Source organism: Chamaea fasciata, unplaced genomic scaffold (genome assembly GCF_029207755.1).
Source record: "Chamaea fasciata isolate MVZ Bird 193981 ecotype frontalis unplaced genomic scaffold, bChaFas1.0.hap1 SCAF_22, whole genome shotgun sequence".
In the NCBI taxonomy this organism is placed as follows: Eukaryota; Metazoa; Chordata; class Aves; order Passeriformes; family Sylviidae; genus Chamaea; species Chamaea fasciata.
Window position 1 is genome coordinate 4,789,125 of NW_027094107.1, and position 19,577 is coordinate 4,808,701.

Sequence of the window (19,577 nt, forward strand, 5' to 3'; positions counted from 1 at the left end):
AATCAAAGCTGCAGCCTCTCTGTTTTCCTCTCAGAGGTGACTTTGGAAAGCATTTTCTTGTGACCTCGACCTTTCAGGCTCCTGAAAGCGCAGCAAATTATTGAGGGTGGAAAATGGTTCTGAACACCTTGTCTCTGCGTTGTAGCAGCAGGCCAGGGATGCACACAATGCAGGTGGGTTCTGCATCCGTCTCTGGCCAGCTCTTGGCTCTCTCTGTTCTGTGACTGTGTCTGCAGAGCTCTGGAAGTGCAGGGAAAAGGGAACAGAGGGGTTGCAGGGAGAGCTGCAGGAGATCTGCTCTGTGCAACCCTGTGGTAATGATAGAGATCAGATCACATCTCAAGTCACACACAGCCAAGTTCCTGGATTTCAGACAACTGCTAAAACTTCTCCAAATAGTTTTGTTCACATGTTTGGGTTGTTTGCTTTGTTTTGTTTTGTTTGTTGTGTTTTTTTCTCAGCGTTTCATGTGCTGCCAGTAGCAGGAGCCAGGAAGCTGCTGTGATCTGCAGCAAGGTTCCAGCAGTTTTTCTTGATAGTGGTTGAAAAGCTTGAACTCTACTAGGCCTCTCTTCCCTTGCTAGCAAAAGGGCAGCTAACCTCTTTTATCTGTAAATGCTTTAATAAGAAATAATTGGGGAATTTGCCTGAAGGTCCATGCCATGAGAAAGCTTCACTAAGCAAAGTCATCCAGTGTATGTGGGATGGGAAAAGCCCAGAGTGTGACCAAGGGCAGCTGAAATTCCACTCCTGGTTTTGACTAAAAACAAAGCTTTCATTGCATGATTTTTTTTTTTCCTCCAGAAAGAAAAGCCTGATTGCTGATCTCTCTGGCATGTTTCATGAATATCCATTGCATGTATCTGATCTGCTGATTTTGGGGAGACGTATCCTTAAACGCTTTTTGTTTCTGCAAACAAACTTTCCAATGAAAACTCTTCTACAGAATGATGCTTCCTGGTAGTTTATGTATTGGGGAAGAAGAAGGGAATAATCACTGTGTATGGTATTTAAATAAACTGAGAGGGGACAACAAGATCATTGAGAATCTTCACTGAGAGTTTAAGACACTCACCATGTTATTGTGAGGACCACGAGGCACTGACCATGAGGGTTTCACGACTCATCAGACCAATCCATTATATCTGTGAATTAAAATAAATACATGTAGATAATGCTAGAATTTCCTAGCTTTTTTAATTTCTGGGGTTTTTTGGCTATTTCTTCTCGGTACCGTGGGAACATTTAGTTCCCCGTTTTCTTTTGAGACTCTCCAAGCAATAGAAGACAATTTATCTACGGTACTCTTGTTCAGTAAACTAAATGTCCATTTTGGCTAACTGCTCCAGTGCTGCTAGCTTTTCAGCCTGAGAGAAATTGAAAAGCTAGAGAAGGCTATTCATAACAGCCTAATAGAGCTCTAAATATTTTGATTTCAATAGTAAGATGGGATCTTTTGGACCGTACTTAGGAAATAAATCCTGTAGTTCACTGCTGGTTAAAAAGGATCTGGAAAGGAGAGGCCAGGGAGCTGCAAGGCCATTTGATTGTGCTACAGGGCTTTAATATCTCCCTGATCTTATTTCAGATGCTCAGCATCACTCTTTGCTTGCTCAGCTAATAGTACACAAAGTGATCATTAATCAAAGTAAATAATGTGGCTGTAGCAGGAAACATAAGGCACTGAATGCAGAGAGAGTTCGCATTGATTCCAGGGGATTTGGGGCAGATGGGTATCAGCACTGCAATGTAAATAGATAAGGTTTCAGGTTCATGGTGAGTTTTACAGATCACCTGGGCTGTGGTAATGGTATATGAGCCCTTAGCCGCTGGTAATGTTGCTGGTTTTAAACTTTTCACTTTCCTGCAGGCCAAACTCAGGCATTCCCAGAGCTGCCAATGCTCAGCCCTGTGGGCTGCAGGATGCTGGGCTGCTGTGGCCTCAGGACGTTTGGGAGGGTTCCCTGGAGGACTCTGGAGAGCCAAGGCTGGGAAAGGGAGGTGCCGCCACGCAGAGTCTTCACTTCTCAGCTTTGCCAGACCATCGTCTAGCTTTGTGTCACACTTCTGGCTAAATATCAATGAAGAATCTAATGAGATGATCGTGCATTTAATATTCTGTGCATGATGCGTGAATTTTACCTGTTGTCTTTGCAGCAGAAACAGGTGATTTGAAGGAGAGGCTGTGGTAATCAGCCAGCACTATGGAAATCTGTGTGCAGGAGGGCAAGCAGGCTCGTTGTGTGCTGGACCAGGGCAGGAACTGCAGTGCCAGCCACGGGGGAGGGCTGAGCCAGCCTGTGGCTGGGAGCATTGGCACCTTCACAAAGAAATCCTGTTTTACCTCAGCAGCAGCAGTTCTCACTTACCCACAGAGACAGAGGGCTATGAGCTAGTTGCTTTAGCGCTGGAGGAGGAATTTTTTGTGGTTCTTCTGTGTCAATAATATTTTGTCATTTCCTCTCTTTACAGCTTTGAGGGAAAAAAAAATTGAAGTGATGTAATTTTTTTTTTTTTTTTTTTTTTTTTTGGGTCTGGTGATGGATGTGGTGGGAAATGGCAGCTGCCAGGCACTTCTCACTCAAGGCTCTGATGTTTCATAACCGTGGGATAGCTGGTCATCTTAATTCTTCAGCTTCTGAGGTCTAGGGTAGGCCTGAGAAAATGTTAATATTCACTCATTCATAACACGGACTGCCCAATGGCAATGCACTGTGTTAAAGCACAGCCCTGAATTTTGAAGAGTATGAATAAATAGATAACAGAAATAGACCAATGTCGTCTGTCCAGGAACAGTAAGAAGATCTCAGGATCTGGTGTTTGCTTTGGTGCCAAAGAAGCCAACAGAATAACTGGCAGAGACTTCGGAGAGAGAGACTCTGATTGCAAAAGGACTTTTTCCCTCCTCACCTGTAACTCAAAAGTCTTTTGTTCTGGGGGTTGTTGAGTGTAGGTGTGTAGTTGGCAGCGTGCTGGTGAAAGAATCTGTAGTAGTAGGACAAATAGCACTGAGGAGGTAGGAATGCAACAAAACCTGAGATCAAGGGGGGCATTGATGTGCCAGCCGGTCAAATTCACAGCAGAGACAAAAGGTAACGCAGAGTATTAAAGAGCAGATTTTGTTAAGGCCTCTGAACTGCCCTGGTTTACATATAGTGCCATGTAAAACTGGAGTTTATTTAGTTTTTTTGCTGTGCACACGTGCGGTCCTGAAAATAGCACAAATACTGGAGTAGGTTTGCTTAAAACCTGGAATATTTTCCCTTCTGTGAGAGCTCTTTTGGTTGTTGTGGTTTAAAATAAATCATGTTTCCATGCGTTTTGACTTCCTTGAGCATTCTGGGAGATAATAAACAGCTTCATTTGCAGGGTGATATTTCACATGTGGGTGTATGGGACCCTCACATCCATTTTGCAGCTCCTTGCTTTATCAGTTACTTCATCTGTGCCCGACCCATCTCCATCAGTGGAGCTTGACATGTTCTGCAGAATTCCTCCTGGCTCTGCTTTGCAGGGGAAGATCTATTTCTCCCTTAAACTATAAATATGTGGGTGCTATCACTCAGCCTCTCTGCAGTGGCTGTTTATACTATAAACAGGTTTTTGGGGCTCTTTGGTGCATGTGCACCAAATGCACTCATGTGCATTGATAGAATTCCAACTTCAGTGAAAAGACAAGGTGACATTCCTGTGTCTTTTCTTAAGAAGTTTTGCTCACCTGCTATTTCTCAGTAGTGATATTGAGACACCAATGGCAATATTGTGTAATTTTAAACAAATAATTTGCTTACTGCTGTCTGGGGCTTCTTACTAAGTTTTTTTCCTCAGGGTAATGCGGGAGAGATTTCTTTGATGTCATTAACCTCAGTGAAACTCTGCAAACTAGCAGCTGAAAAGCTTTTAGCTTCATCTAGTGAAAGATACAATTTCAAAAGAAAAATTGAAATATTGACAAAAATACAGTAAAACACAGTTGAAAGCAATGAGTGGTAGCTGCATGCATACAGCATGGTTCCTGTTTTCTTGTTTGAAGAAGCTATTTATTTAATCATGCACTCAGAAACAGCTCAATTATAAAAACAAGCCCCAGCATAACTTTTTTTTTTTCTCCAAGAGCTTTAAACTGGGGAAGTGCCTGAGTAATTTTCTTCTGAGTACAAGTAATTACTCAGGTTTGCACTCAGTGACTTTCCTTTTATTAAGGTTTAGAAACAATACTGTATTTTGAATCCCATTATTCTTTTTATCCCTAGCATTAAGGAGAACATTAGTAAGCCAGCTAAGGGGCATAGGGTGAACAAAAAAATACTTTCGTTGTTTGAGGAGGAAAATTGTGATTGACATTTGCCACTGGTTAATAAATTCTGTGGCTAAAGTTAGTTTGTAGCAGCAGCAAAGCTTGTTTTATGATGCTATTTCCTCAGTAAATGACATTTTAAAATTTCCTTGATTATTCATCTTTTCTGGCTTTGAAAATTTCTAATTTATTTTGGAAGCTGGGTTATAATGAGCTTGCAGGCAGCTTATCACATAATTTCCAAGAGGCATCAACACTGCTCTGTGGTTGTATTTTTTGCTTCTGATAGTGTGTGTTTGCTTTATGCTTTGCTAAGCATTAAGATGAAAGATAGACTTTATGGTAATTGGGAGCCCTGCCCCTGCTCCTCTGGAGGGAAGATGATGGCAGGGGGGTATCTTATCTATCAATATGCCCCTGAAGAAAGGTGTGGGTGTCCTTGTGAAAACCTAGTAATGGGGAAGCGAGAGTGCAGTGTTGTGCGTGGCTCTCTGATGATGAATTTCCATCAGTGGCAAAGGAATTCTCCTCATCCTGCACAGTATTTCTTTTCCCATATCAAATAAGCCTAAAAAGTGAGCGCCACATTCTTTGATCCCCACAAAGGTGAGGCTCCAGGACCTGAAGAACAGGATTTGGGCCACAAAAATTTGTCTTCTGGGGTGCAGGGGCTTTCCTTCCTGGGGCCACAGGCTGACAGATCCAGCAAGGAAATTGTGGTGGTGACCCTGAGCCTGCACACCAGGAATTGTGGCCCAGGCTCCCGGATCTCCTGGAGGTTTCCTGCCTGGCCTTGGAGATTTGCGGCCCCCTTTGCTGGAAGAATCCCACGGTGTGAGCACAGCCAGTCCCCTGTTGCTGTTATCCACACGTGTCCCTAAAGATGAGCTCTTTCAGAGGCATCTCCAGCAGTGTTCCCGCATGGCATGTGCTAAATGAAATGCATTGTTTTGTTGACTTAGCTTTTATCTTACAAAGTAGGGTTTTCAAATAATCGTCCATCAAAAGCCATCATGTTTTGGGAAACGTTACACTCAATTAAATAGGCAACATCATCTTCCAGTAATCTCACAGCAAGTACAGTTAAAATTCAGGTTGTGTTGGGGGACAACACAGCAGTGAATACAAGGAGACAGGATTGAGAATAGATTTTTCCAAGACACAGGGATTAATCCCAAGTCTCACAGAAGATTTAGCTCTTTCCCTGCTGGATGCAAGCCTTGTGGCTCTGAAATAATTAGCATGCAGACTGCAGACTAAGTGTGTCTTACACAAGATACAAATGGACTTTCTTTAAAAATCATGATGTGCACAAAATAACATTATTTTGAAAACTTAAGAGAAGTCGTTTAACAGCTTATGCGCATTTGTTTATGAGCTTACAGAGGAGATACAAACATGTCTACACAGCTCTGCAGTTTTAGACTTGGAGTCAGTTGTTAACTTGGCTTCCTTCTGAGAAAAAACTCTTTACTATCAACAGCAGATAGTCAATAAACGGAGTTTTCCACACCCCTACCTTTGTTGGGGATGAGAGGTGCACACTCACAGTTGTGTCATGCTGAACACCAGAGGAGGTACTTTTTAATTAAATTATTCTTATTAATTTAAATTATTAATTATTATAATATATATTATAAAATATAATGTCATGTATTTATGTATTTAGTTTAATTCTTAATTAAATTATTTAATTAAAGCTTCAAGCCTGAAACTGTTGCACCGTGAGGGTATTGATGGTTTCCTTGAGCCTTAGGTTACAGATGAAGAAAAGTTTGATTTATTTGTTCTGGATCTTTGTAGAGATTTTTTCACATAAATTACTTTGGATTCGCCACAGTAAATGGACTATTTCCCCCCACCTCTGGCCTGGGGATTGCACCAGGACTACAGCACCTTCCAGCAGCTGTAAAGGAATGGATGCAATATTTTCTCCTCTATTTCCCAACGTGACACATAACTTTGAAATAACAGCATGGAGATCTTTCGGTCATAAAGAGATTAAGGAAAGGGGGAATGGGTCTTTACAGAAATATGCATCTCCATGTAATAAAATATTGAATGTGGTGAAGTGAATTCAGCCTCACAAAATGAATTCAGCCTCATTTTTAGTGCTCTAACATGATAATGTAGAGGAAAACCTATTCCAGACTTTTCTTGAGGCGTTGCAGTTACTTCATTAGCCTTTATTTCTTCTCACTTCTGCTCTCTTGACAGCTTTTCAAGTCTCAGGTTTCTCCCTTTTTGAAACGCTTTGATGTGCTCATCTGTTTGACAAACTGTTTAAGGTCTTGATCTTAATTTAACATTTGTAGATACCCACAGAGGGTTTTGTTAATGAAGTCTTTAAAATACGAAGTGAAGTTCTAGTTTTCTTCAGGAACAAAGTTTTATCCTCGACACTATTTTTCCTTTGGAATGATATTCCTATTTAACATCTAGGAAATTTTTAGTCTTACAAAGCAGCGATGGGCTTGCAATGGTAAGGATGTAATTAAATGAAGATTCTATATTTCTTTGGGGTGCCTTTTTAAAAAGAATAGGAATACATCATAACTGAAAATGTCTTTTCAATGACCGAAGCCTTTGATACCACAAAGGCATGAGTGTAAGTGGTTGCCCAACCTCAGATTAGGAGCGCTCTTATACTTTGATGGATAATACTCTGTTTTCTGGATTGAAGACATGGTTTTTTGCTAGTTTGTTTGGTGTAAGGTAATTAAATTGAACTCAGGGTTACTCAGAAACTATACTCATGAATTTTAGCACTACTGACAGTGGCAGCAATCCGAGTCCCTGAGTCTGTGATATGGACTGACAGGGATAGTTCACTGCCCTGCTGTAGCTGGATCTGGGATTTCAGATCTCCAGCACTAGATGCAGTGGCTGTAAAAGCCTCCTTGAGGAAAAAGGAAGAGCTGTGTGTAACAGGAAAGGGTTGACATGAAGACAAAGAAGATACTTCCAAGAGGCCTGTGAAACCAGGAATTTATGTGTGCTTTATTGTTTAAATTTGGGTCTATTTTGGGAGCCTCTCTGAGGTGCTTTGGGACCTGCTACGTCCCAGAGAGATGCAGAGGAGCACAGCTACACTGTCCTCTGTGACTTCCCTTTCTCTGGAGCTGTTTTCTGCTTGAATCACGCAAAATGTTTCTTTGCTATAGTGATGTTTGCGTTAAAAAAATGATTTACAGGATTGGGTAACAGTTTTCTGGCAGTGTGAACAGCAGAAATGTGCCGTTGGTTCTAAGGCATTTGCCATGACCTTGGTCATAGAAAAATGGTCAAAAGGTGATCTCTTTTTGAAAAGACAAAACAATTTTCTTGTTTTCAAGGGGAAATTTTAGGGAAAACTCCTGAAATGTGGAATTTGCTGATGGTTTTAATCTGCCAACCACTAGCAGAGTTTTGGCTGGTTGGGGTTTTTTTATTCCTTCTTTTTCCTTAGTGCTTTCCCTCATAAATGAAATCATGTAAATAAATTACATACATTATCTAAAATAATTTCATTAGCTAATTCCATTTGGCTAGTTTTTAAAAGAAAATTATTTTGCCTCAGGTTAAAGCTGAGGATCAACATGCACAGCCCTGCTGCCTTTAAATGCTAATGCAGGCTCATTCTTTAGATAAGGACCAAGTGATCCTTAGAAGTGAGAAAGCTGCATCAAGAGGTTTGACTAGGCTCATTAAAGTTCAATTAGAAAATTCGTTTTAACACTAGGCATCCTGCCCCTTTTCTTTCCCAAGCACAAACAATAAAATTTTCATCACATACAAGTACATACTTAAAATGTGCTATGGAAATAAACAACCTTCATGTTTAATTCATCTTTTACAATTATTGATGTCCGTTAGGGATTTGGTTCAGGCATTAGGTATACAGCTCCACAGCGTGGCACTGGGTGTGTGATTCCCACATGTCCCTACTGGGAAGTTTGTCAAGTGAATTGGAATAAAACTTATATTCAGGAGAGTTATGATAGATCTTTTCTCAAGAGTTCCTCTTTTTTCTGAGCAGTGCAGTGTTGGCACATAGTCAAAAAAACTTGACTCAGCACCTTTATATTGAGGGATTTCATGGTTCTTTTAACTACTTCAGTAAGTTTTGTTCATTTAGCATCACACAGTTTTCAGTGGTTGGTTCTCAGCCATGGGGGTTCTCAACCCCTCCTCCTGCCCCAAATATTACAAAAATTTAAATTTTCACTTGGCTCTTTGATTACAGGATATGAGTTTTGTGAGGCTCGTGACATGGACATTTACAACGTCAGTAAATCCAGATGTGAAATTTGAGCATTAGGCAGCTCCCATGTGCTGTGGCTCTTCAGGCTGCTCTTAATTCCTTTTTTTCTGCGATAAACCTGCCAAGAATCTAGTGCTTGTTATGCTGTGATGGATGTCTCGTGGAGTCAGTCCTTGTCCCCTGTGCCTGCCCTTTCCCTGCCTTTGTTTCCTCTGCAGCACTGCTTATCTGTGAGACATTGTGCTGCCTTCTGAAATGGTGCAAACCTTTAAATAAATGTGGTATTTTTGGCTGAATGCAGGCGTGGGGACTGGTGTGATCACTTTCTAAAGTGCTGGGTTGTGGCTGTTCAAACCCTGCTGTTCTACAGAGTGGACACTGTCTGCATGTGAAATTATTCATCAGAAAATGATGGGGAGAACTAAATGAGTCCTGTGATTTTTATTTTTTATTTTTTACCACATTTATCGCTTACTTGCATTAATGCAATCAATGCAAAAGTGTTTGGGGAATCTTAAAACATAGAAAGCAAATTATAGAGAAGGTAATGACTCATGTCAGTGAAAGAGGTGCCCTTTGTGCTGCCCCTGCAAATCTTGGTTATAATCAGTTTAGGAGGGTTTTTAATTCCCAAATTGGTGATCAAAACTTTGCTGGCAGTTGCAGCTGCTCGGTTCTTAGTCCTGTGGCACAGGTCATTAGAGAGTGCATTTTGGCTGCCCCACAAGACATGTATTTCCATGAGTTTTAAATACTATTCAGTGCTACTGACCTGGCAGGAACAGTATGTTCCAGAGGAAACTCAAATATTAAGTCTTCATAATTTTCACTGTAAATCACTTTGTAACCCTGCATTAAAAGGGAAAAACCCTCTTAAGATATTTATCTCCCAGCTGCAGTTATAAAAATAATGTTCTAATCTAAAAAAAAATTTAAAATACTAATAAATGGGAAAATCCACAGAGAACCCCTTGGTGTCTAAAAAACCAAGCCAGCCCAGTGACACAGATATTATTAATTGTTATTGCTCAGTGTTCTTAAAGAACCTTCCCTGAGTCTTTTTTGAAAGGCACATAACTAATTCAAATAAGCTGCACTTTTCCCGTCCTAGGTAGGCTAGGTCTTAAAGCTGACAGTGCAACGTGTAACCTCACAGCCATTAAACATTAAACAGGCATTTTGGGAAGGCAGGGGCTGTAACAGAGGCCCTGGTGTGTGTTTCTTCACCTCCTTGTGAGCACTAAGAAGATTTTTTTGGTGAGTCCCCCGTGAAGGGACAGAAGAAAAAAAAAGGACAGAAAAAATTTCATTTTGGTAGGAATGGCTTATTAAATTTTAGGTGACAAAATTCACTTGCTGTGACCTCTTGGGCAAGCACACTTGGTCATCCCTAAATACTTGTCTTCACTCTGACCCAAATGTTTCCTGCTGATAGAAATGCCACTTCCTTCATTTTACATATATTCAGAATCAGCACCTTGCATGATGTCTGCAGCTTGGCCAGTGCACGGAGACAACGAGGTGACAGAATTCCTTTTCCCAGTGACACTTTTCTGGAGGACCAGCTCTCTTTCTGCTGCCTGTGCTGCTCTCACCCAGGATGAAAAGCTGTAGACACCCCAGGGCTGCAGCGTGGGCTTTCAGTGACTTGGATGAGAACTGCACAGATGCATCAGAACAGCATGGGCAGCCACTTCTGGGAAGATCATGAAAAACTAAAGTCTGGCTAATGGACCTCAGCTCCTCTCCCTTCCCTTTTGGCAGCTGCTCGTGGTGACACAAAGTAAGTACAAAGGCTGGTGCCAGGACAGAAAGCAGTGATTTGTGCTCTAAGTGTTCCTGAAGGCAGAAGGGATCTTTGAGGGCTTCCCTGAATTGATTCCTGCTCGAACTAAAGCCAGAGCTTAAGCCAGGCTTTGCAGAAGTGCAGCTGCCTGCCCCACGGCAGCGGCAATGGGGGACTGAGCTCCCAGACCAGGTTTGTCTCATGGTCTGGGCTGAGTTGGGCACAGGGGGAACCTGCCAGAGGGTGTGAGGGGTGTTTGGCCAGCTCAGCCCTGGGCAGGGGCTGTGCTTTCCTGGGGAAAAAGAACCAGCCTTGTGTGGGGATGGATGTTGCTGAGCATCTGGACCCTCCTGAGACCAGCGTGGCTTCTGATTGTGACGCTGAGTAAAAGTGACGTGACAAAGTCACCGTCACAAGCAGCACACTGAGAGTTTTCCCACCCTGGCAGGAGGGTCAGTGGGGTCCAGTGGAAAACAGAGACTGAAGGAGTGGGTGTTTGAGCCTTGTGATGAGCTGAGATGATGTACTTGACATCCTGTCTCCTGTTTTGGATAAGACCCCTTTGCTCCTGTGAACGGGTGATGTGGGCGTGCTGGACTACTTTTCCTGTCCCATCTGCTTTGCTTCTGATGAGAATTAGGTTTTGAAGCTGCCCTTTCTTCTTGAAGATATCCTTCAAATCAGTTCCATCTCCAGGGGATGTGAAATTTTGGGGGAGAAGGGAAGGCTTGATGGTGGTTTTGTTTGGGTTGGCTTTGCCTTTTAAACTCACACCTTGTATGTCTATTTGAAACAAAAATATTTGAAATATACCCCTTCAGAATTGAAATGACATTGCATAATTTCTATATTAAGATTTAAACTCGTCATAATATCTCAAGTTCACACAAACCAAATATTTAAACCTCATATATTTCCTATTAGCATGTAAAGAAAGCTACAACCCAGGAAATTCTCTAGCTAAACACATGAATTATGCTTAATTGCAAACCACTGTAGTTCATAAAAACAGCAGCTATCATCAATCCTTTCTAAGGTAAAGATGAGGTGAGCTCTTTTCCAGTCTTTTGATCATAATATGATCAGCCACAATTGCCCCAAGTCACTAATTATGCAGACAATTCTTTTTCATGTGCTGATTCTTTTTTAAATGTAAACTCAATGGTTTCTTTTGTAGCCACTGCACCTATTAAAATACTTTCTGCGTTGTGAATTGAATTCCAACTTTGATTCAAAGGCAGTTTGACACAGGTTGGAGGTAAAATTAATTATCTAAACAACAAGAAACGTAAAAAAATAAAGGAAAAAGTATAGTTAACTTCTAGTGTTAAGTTAACACAGTGTACTATTAGTATAAAAAGATTTGAAGTTACTATAATGCCACAGCCAGTGGTAACTGTTACCAGGCAATCAGAATTAGTTGGGTTTTTTTCACTTTGGTAAAGATTATTAGGTAATAGGAATTGGGGAAAGATTATTAGGTAATAGGAATTATACAATAGAATTAACAACATTTACTTAAATGGAAATATTCTGGCTGCAGTCAGTGGCTCCTAGGTCAAACTCCTATTTAGATCATCCCTCTCGTTTGCATTGTGCTCTCTCTAATGTTTTCTGCCCTTTGAATACATAAGTTGGGTTTCACACACAGAATCACAGAATTCACAGAATCATCAGGTTGGAAGAGATCTCCAAGATCATCGAGTCCAGCCCAGCCCCAACACCTCAACTAAACCATGGCACCCAGCGCCACATCCAGTCTTCGTTTAAACACATCCAGGGATGGTGACTCCACCACGTCCTTGGGCAGACCATTCCAGTACTTTATCACCCTTTCTGTAAAAAAAATTTTCCTGATATCCAACCTATATTTCCCTTGGCACAGTTTAAGGCTGTGTCCATGCATTGCTTTGGAAGTGGAGCAGGGACCTGACCCTGCTGTCACCCGTTTTACAGCTGTCACCCCTGTGCCCACCCCAGTGCCAGGGCTGGGCTGGTGTGTGGTTCATGAGCTGAGGATCTGCTCCAGGGGGGAGAAGACTCTCCCAGCAGTGCCCCAGTGCAAACACCTTTGTCACTGGTGCACTTGGCTCCATTTCCAAGGCACAGTTTTGCTCTGTTACAGACAAGGATCCAGGCTTAGCATACTTGAGCCCTTCTCTGTTGGCCTCAGGGTACAAAAGTGTCAGGGCACAAACACCTCCTGGCTTTGTAGAAGGTGGTCAGCCCAGCTGAAGGTCAGTGATGAAGAGGGGACATCATCTGCTCTGAGGCATTACGGCAGAGGTTGGCTCCTGCTCTTTAAAATCCACTTCCTTATGCAGAGAGTATAGTGACAGTAACAGGAAGTGTCATTAACCTTCCTCTCATTTGGGATGGAACTGTTTGACTGCACTAAAATTATTATGAGTGATATACTGGATATAAAGCAGGCGTGCTAATTGGAAATTAAGCCAGGGGAGAGGTGTCTGAGGGATAGAGTAAAAGGTGACGCTGGCGTATGTCTCATTCTCTGTGCAAGGGACTGCAGGAAAAAGGAGAATGACAAAGGGCAAAGCTGCAGCCATGAAGAATTTCTGTGGGTTTAATGTGTTTGCTGTGCCCTACCCTGCTGGCAGAGACCCTGCTCCTGTGCACCCAGTGCCAAACTTCCATGAAACGAAAATTCTGCTGTGGTGGAAAATTTTATTGCTGGCTTTTTTCTGGCTGTGCTTTGCTCTGTTTAATTTCCTTTCCTAAGAGAGTTTTAAAATATTTAAATATCCTATATTGTTATGCTGACTCTTTAGCAGGGAAAGAACAATGTGCTCATGCCTTGGGGCTTTGGATGTCATCAGCTGAATTGGTAGAAGGGATTAAAGCTGGATATCAGTTTTGAAAATCCTCTCTTGGACTGTGCTACTCTGAGTTGTTTGGTGTCCACTGGAAAAAATACAGTTTTGTGTCAAAACTGTGCTCTATCTCATCAATAGATCAACATGAGAGTTAATCTTCTGCCCTCTCATGGTTGTGACTGTGTGTGTTGCTCTTCTGTGGGATGCTGAGATGGAGTTTTGTGGTGGGCAGTTTATTTCTAGATCAGAAAGCGGCTGTTGGTTCTGAATTAGGGATTTTTAAAATCAGGCCTCCAGAGGTACAGAGTTATCTTCCTGTTATCTATTTACATGCCACAAAGCCGTTCAAAGGAAAACTGAAAGCTGTTCTCTGCAAACTACCAATGTTCTTTTCCTTTAGTTAGTAACATTCAGAATTACCAAAACTGGGTTTAAATATTTCTTTTCTTCTGGGGTATTTTTTAGGGGGTTTCCATTTGTTCATTCCCAGTTCTGGGGTAAGGGCCAGACACAGCCTGTCCCCCCACCTCTGACTCTGTCCCTTAAACCAAAGAAAAATTTATCCAGTAATGTCCCTGTTGTGATAAAAATCCAACTACAGTCTATGCAGGCAAACTTTCAGAGATTGGAACAAATAGAAGAAATATTTTCACTTGTTTGTGGACCACAAGAGAAAGAACTTGCAGCTGCCTGTGGGATTTGTGACTTGTGCAGGTTCCCTGTGCTGGGGACGTGCCCTGGGGTGGGTGGGATACCCTTTGATCTGGGATTTATTCAGTATGAAGGGAACCCATGGATGGGATTCAGATTTTGTAACCCTCATGCAAGGAATGAGATTTTGTCTTAAATAGAATTGTAACATTCTTGTTTGAAAAGAATTGTGTGAAGCCAGCAGGGGTGACTTTTCTTCCTAAAGCCATCTAAATCTCCATGAGACTCCTTTGTTACACCCAGTGGGCTCGGGGAGGGAATCCTGAAAGAACTGAACTCAATATAGAAATAAAAAATGGGGGGCAAAAAATTGAGTAAAACACTCAGTCACAGCAGTTCAAAACTGAGTTAAGTTTTCAAACTTTTTGTATTTTTTCTTTGAAAGATAATTCTGAGTAGTTGTGTAGCAGCATCGACTACAGTGCGAAACTCAGCCTGCAATATACTGAAAAATATGTTAATAATGAGACAGAGTCTTAAATGCCCTAACATTGTTCTCTTCTTGCGCTGGCTTTAAACACTTACGCTTTTCCAGGGTACAGCAACTTAATTCTTAATTAAAATCATTAAACAAGTGCAGATTATATTTAATTTAAATATTTATTGACTTCGTTTAAGCTTTCAAAATAGATTAGACTTTGAACAGCAGAACTGCTAATATCTGAATGATAATTTTACTTCTGAGCCCAATCAAGAAGCTAGTCAGGAATACAGCTAAGAAGTTGCTGTGACTGAGGAAATTCTTTAATAAAGTATGTCCAGAGGGCCTTTAAAAATGAGTGCTCTCCACTATAGAAAAAACTTGTTGCATCAGATAGTATTTTAAAATCTTGCATTTTCTCTTTGCTTTCTGGGAGTTGCAGTTCTTCCTGTTGCCCCAAGTACTAGTGCAAAAAATATACTGTGAGCTAAAGGCAGATAAAAACATACCAACCTGCTAAACCCCTTGCTTTTTATAATGCTAAATGTGGTAAATTGAAGCCCATGATTATCCCAGTTGTTTTAACTTGTCAACACATATAAAGTTAAGCATGTGTGTAAATGTTTTCAGAGTAGAAATATAAACCTTGCACAAAGAAAGTTTTCACAGTTTTAAGGGTATTCCTACCTGTAAATAAGTTCTTTGCATTAAAATATTCCCCCCAGCAGTATTTGGTAACCCAGAGCATCCTTTGACACAGCTTTTTCTCTGGTATAGCTCAGCCCCACTACCAGACCACCAAGGCTTTTTCAAGGACCAGTTCAAACCCTTGGCTTCTCATTCCTGTTCTCCTCTAGGCCAGCTTTATTCCTTTTATTCCCTTTATTCATTTTGAGAAACAACTTCTCTATTGGATTTATCTGTCACATGCCTGAAGGCTGCCAGATCCTGCAGGCTTTAGGCTGATTTAATGTAACTTGTAGGTTTAATTTTGCAAAAATGCTTATGTTGCCTAAATAACACAGTATCTATGAAATCTTTCAGGGCTGAGTTTGAACCTTCTGGAAGCCTGTTTGGCAGTGCCTCAGAATTTTCAGTGTGGCTAAAAGTGCTCCTGAGATTGACAGGATCTTTGTGCATTTCATACGGATGCTTCAACTGGCCTTGCAGTCTTCCCTTGGTTTGTTCTCTGTCTTGTGAAGTCTCTACGGGCTGCAAGATCTTTTCTGCTTCTCCTTTATACTGTTGTGAAACATTATGTGAATTGTTTTAGATTGTGTTTCCTGTCTAATTGTACATTGCTGTTCAGGTTGGAGTAGAGCATGTGTTTGTTTTTTTTTTCCTTGGCCTCATTACATTTCATTCCCTGCTTCATGCATCGCCTGTCCTGTTAGTCCATAAATCTGATCTATTCTAATCACTGTAAATTCTCTCTTTCCCCTAGCTGTGTGTCACCAGCAACACTAGTCACTTTGGAAATTGCTTTCCTGAGAGGTCATTTTACAGAAGATAAAGGAGGGGAGGATTGTGCAGTGTGTAAGGCTGGGGGCTTCTCGCTCCTTCCAGCCTCAGAGCAGCTGCTGCAGTCTGTCCCCTGCTCCCAGGCTGAGGGTCACCAAGATGGGTGCCTTGGGCCTCAGGCTGTAGCATGGCAAAGTCTTCGCTGGGGTTTGTCTTCCGTGTGCAGTATAAATTGCATCATTACATCATTTTGGGTGGCCTGGTAAAGGAGAGTTACCTGTTCAGACTCATTGCTGTTGCAAAAAGGACTTTTTGAAGACAAGAATTTTGCGGTACTTGAAAACAGGCAGTGGTGCAGAACCTGCACTGGGTGGTCCATCACAGGATCCCCTTATTCATGAGCACATTGTGCAAACCTTCTGTGCCTCCTGCTTGGCCGCCTCTCCCCTTTGAAGAGCACTGATAGGCTGATACGTGGTATATTTCTGTGACAGTAGGTCTGTGGTTTAGCTGAGATCACTTACATCAGGAATTTTCCTGTTTTCCATGCTTGCAGATGTCAGTGTCTCCCCACAGCTCTTGTTCCTCTGATGACCCTGCTTTGGGGCTGGTTTGGTGGGCAGACACCGTGCTGCAGCCAGCACACATCTGCTCATGGCCTTCCTCGTGCTGCTGCTGCTTTTCCTGCTCCTTCCCCCTGTCATTTAGAACTTCTGTTCTGCGCTGGATATCACAGGAGACTCTTGGGAAGAGATTTTGACTTTCTTGGATTCCTGCACAGAATCCTCCTCTGCATGGAGGGTTCCCTGGTGCTGCTCCAGGCTCTGGGGGCACTGGCGAGTTTTGCCATTTTGTTCTCTTGGGCTGTGCAGCAGAGATGTTTTGGAGCAAGAGCTGTTCAGTTCCTCAGAGTTTCAGGTTTTCCCCTGATTTGGTCTCTTGTGCTCCCCTTTCCTGTGATTCTGTGTTCCATGATGTGTTGTAATGCTCCACGGCCACAGCTCACTCTTGCAGAAGGATGCCATCCACTGTCTTGGATAAATGAGTTTAAGATTCATAAGTGAGAAGAACACGATGAAATTTGAATACTGGTATTTATTTTTCCTGAATCCCTTCATCTTGTTTTTTATTCCCTTCTGATATTTCACTAATCAGGGAGAATAAATGGGGATGGGAACATGCCAATTTTTGGTTGGATTACTGAAGGGAACTTTCCACAGCCATGTGACACTACTACAGCAAAATTCAATTAGGATGCTTCATAGAGGTTTTAATTGATTAATGTATTTATTTGATTTTGTGAGGTTTAGTAGCTTTTTAATGATCTTTTGAATGTTTCTGGTTTTTAAATGACTCATATTACGTGCCTTTCTAGCCCAGGGGTGCTGCAACACCATGTGTCATCCTATACTGGTTTTTTTTCAGTCCACTAGTGACTGCTGAAGATATAAATCCTCCCTGTTGAACAGAAATATGCCAATGTATTCCCTTCTGCTAATTTTTCAGATGTGCTACTTTAATTAACAAAGCTGATGCTGAGGGATGTGATTGCTGAAAAGTTCTGGTGACGGATTAAACGTTCCTGTATGGGGCTGTTTGTTGTGTTTGCAGAGGAACTGTCCAAACCCAGTGCAAGTTTGCATCAGTGGAACCCAGAGAAGAAATTCTGTGATAAATCAGACTAAATAAACATGCGAAGTAGAGTGGAGGAGAGTGGTATGAGCTCTTGCTGGTGTTGGTGTGATGAAAGCTGCTTGCACTTGAAGTTGTTAATTATGGGCAATTTTTCCTTGGTGTTGTGAAGTTTGAATTACTCAGAACTATGTTTAATGATAAAACACTAAAACCAGAACAAATTCTGAGTAAGCCACAGCTGACCAAGCTGTCCAATTAATAAGATTTTGTTTAATGGACTTATTTAATTGTGACATTTCAAACATACTCTAGAAAAGCCATTTAAATTTCAAGGATAAACATTGTTTTTCATTCATCTCTCTCTCCATCTCTCTTCCCCAGAGGTCTCCCTGGCACGTTTGAGTCTCCTCCCTGGTGAGCAGCTCAGCCCAGTGCCGTCCACAGGTTCAGAAGATCCCACTGAATTCCTGCTTGGAGCGCCCTGAGCCACAGGCACAGCAACCCTGCCCAGCTCATCATCACACACAGGCCTCAAACCTCCTTTGGAGCAGCTGCCAGAGGGGCTGACCTTCCCTGTTTCCTGCTGGGCTGCCCAGATCCTGCTCCATGGCTGGTGGAAACCCACATCTCCACGGATCTGCGTGAGATCCTTGCCCACAGCTGCTCCCTGCTCCAATTCTTGCTCCAGTCCCTGCTCCAATTCCTGCTCGAATTCCTGCTCCAGCCCCTACCCCAGTCCCCGCTCCAGTCCCTGCTAACAGCTGCATCACCACCCACCAGATGTGCAAGTGGCTGCAAAGAGCTCCCCTCCCTGAGCACAGGTGCTCTCTGTCAAGAAAAAAGTAAGTGTTGCTCAGCAAATGCGTAACTGCGTGTTCAGATAAAGAAACTGCTGCTCCTCAGGGGCAGATAAGGGGGGACAGGGCAGAATTCTGGCTTTGGCTGGGTTGGGGAAGGGCCAGTTCCAGCACACTGCTCTGAATTTGCCTGACAAGGCGCCTCTCCCAGATGAAGTGAGATGTGGTGAAGCCAAAAGTCTCTTCAGGAAGCTTTCTTTGGTTTCAAATGCTTTGTTATCAAATACTGCTTCTGACCACTTCTGACTTTTAACTAGCTCAGTTCACCTCTGTCTTTATTCTAAATTCATTGGTACTTTGCACAAAGTGTTCTCATCAGCCAAGCCACTGCTGTGTTTGTACACAGAGTAGTTTAGAGCTCATCTGTCTCATTTCTTTACTGTCCAAGATGAATCTCAGGGGGCTGAAGCTCTGAACCAAGTGGCTTTGGGCTGTTCATCTGGAAAGCAGAGCCACTTAGACCTTTGTAAAGAAAATAATTTAGTAATCAGTACAAGAGGCCAGTCTCTAAGCCAACCCATTTGGAAAAATTGCCAAAGCAGTAACTACAGACATTTTATGACAATAATACTGATTATGTCCTTCCGTTATTGCCAGAATTTCTTCTCTGCAACTTCAGGACTGAGTTGGTTTTGCACTAACTCTAATGATCTTGTGCATTAGAAATGCTTTGCAATTTGGGATTGAGCTGGACATTGAACTGCTGACCAATACAGGTGAAGCCACTGGGAAGTGAAGAAGGCTCTGCTGCCTTCCCAGCCCTGTCCATCCTCCCCCAGGAGCAGGGAAGGGTCCTGGTCTCTGCTCTCAGGGGAAGAAGGGGCCAGTTAAGGGAGTGTTTGCCTGCACCCCCTGCCTGCCTGCCCACACAGTCCCCAGCACAGCCCAGGCTTCAGGTGACCCTGGGAACACACCAGTGCCAGGGGGATGGCACTGGTCCCCTACCCTGCCCTCCAGGTGTGCCAGTTCAGGGTGTGCTCACCCAAACACAGAAGGTTATCACTCTATCACCATGTTCTGCTAAATATGTGTGGCAAGCCTTAGAACTTTTATCTAATCTCACCCTTCAGGCCCTTATCTTGGAGTTTTTCCTTGTTCTCTTTGCAAATGAGATGATACCCGTGGTCCTGAACACATTTAGCAGTGTTGTTTCTGTACCTTCCAACCAGGAAGAGTGTCCTGCAATGCTGGAGATCAGCCAAACACAAAAGACACTGCGTTCCATTTTGAAAAATCTTTCTGGCAAACATCAAGCTTGGGGTGAAACACAGCATAAAACAAAGTGAAGGGTAGATTGCTCTGTAGATATAACGTTAATGCAAGGTTTTGAGT

The 19,577-nt window shown here is 42.4% G+C and overlaps 1 protein-coding gene across 1 annotated transcript in view; it reads left to right on the forward strand.

Annotated features, from left to right (window-relative positions):
- Positions 1-19,577, forward strand: part of HTR2C (5-hydroxytryptamine receptor 2C) — a 205,350-nt gene that overhangs the window by 115,339 nt on the left and 70,434 nt on the right. Inside the window, exon 2 of the mRNA XM_066202651.1 lies at positions 17,770-18,230. The gene's annotated coding sequence lies outside the window, so the exon portion shown is untranslated. The remainder of the gene's footprint in view (positions 1-17,769; positions 18,231-19,577) is intronic.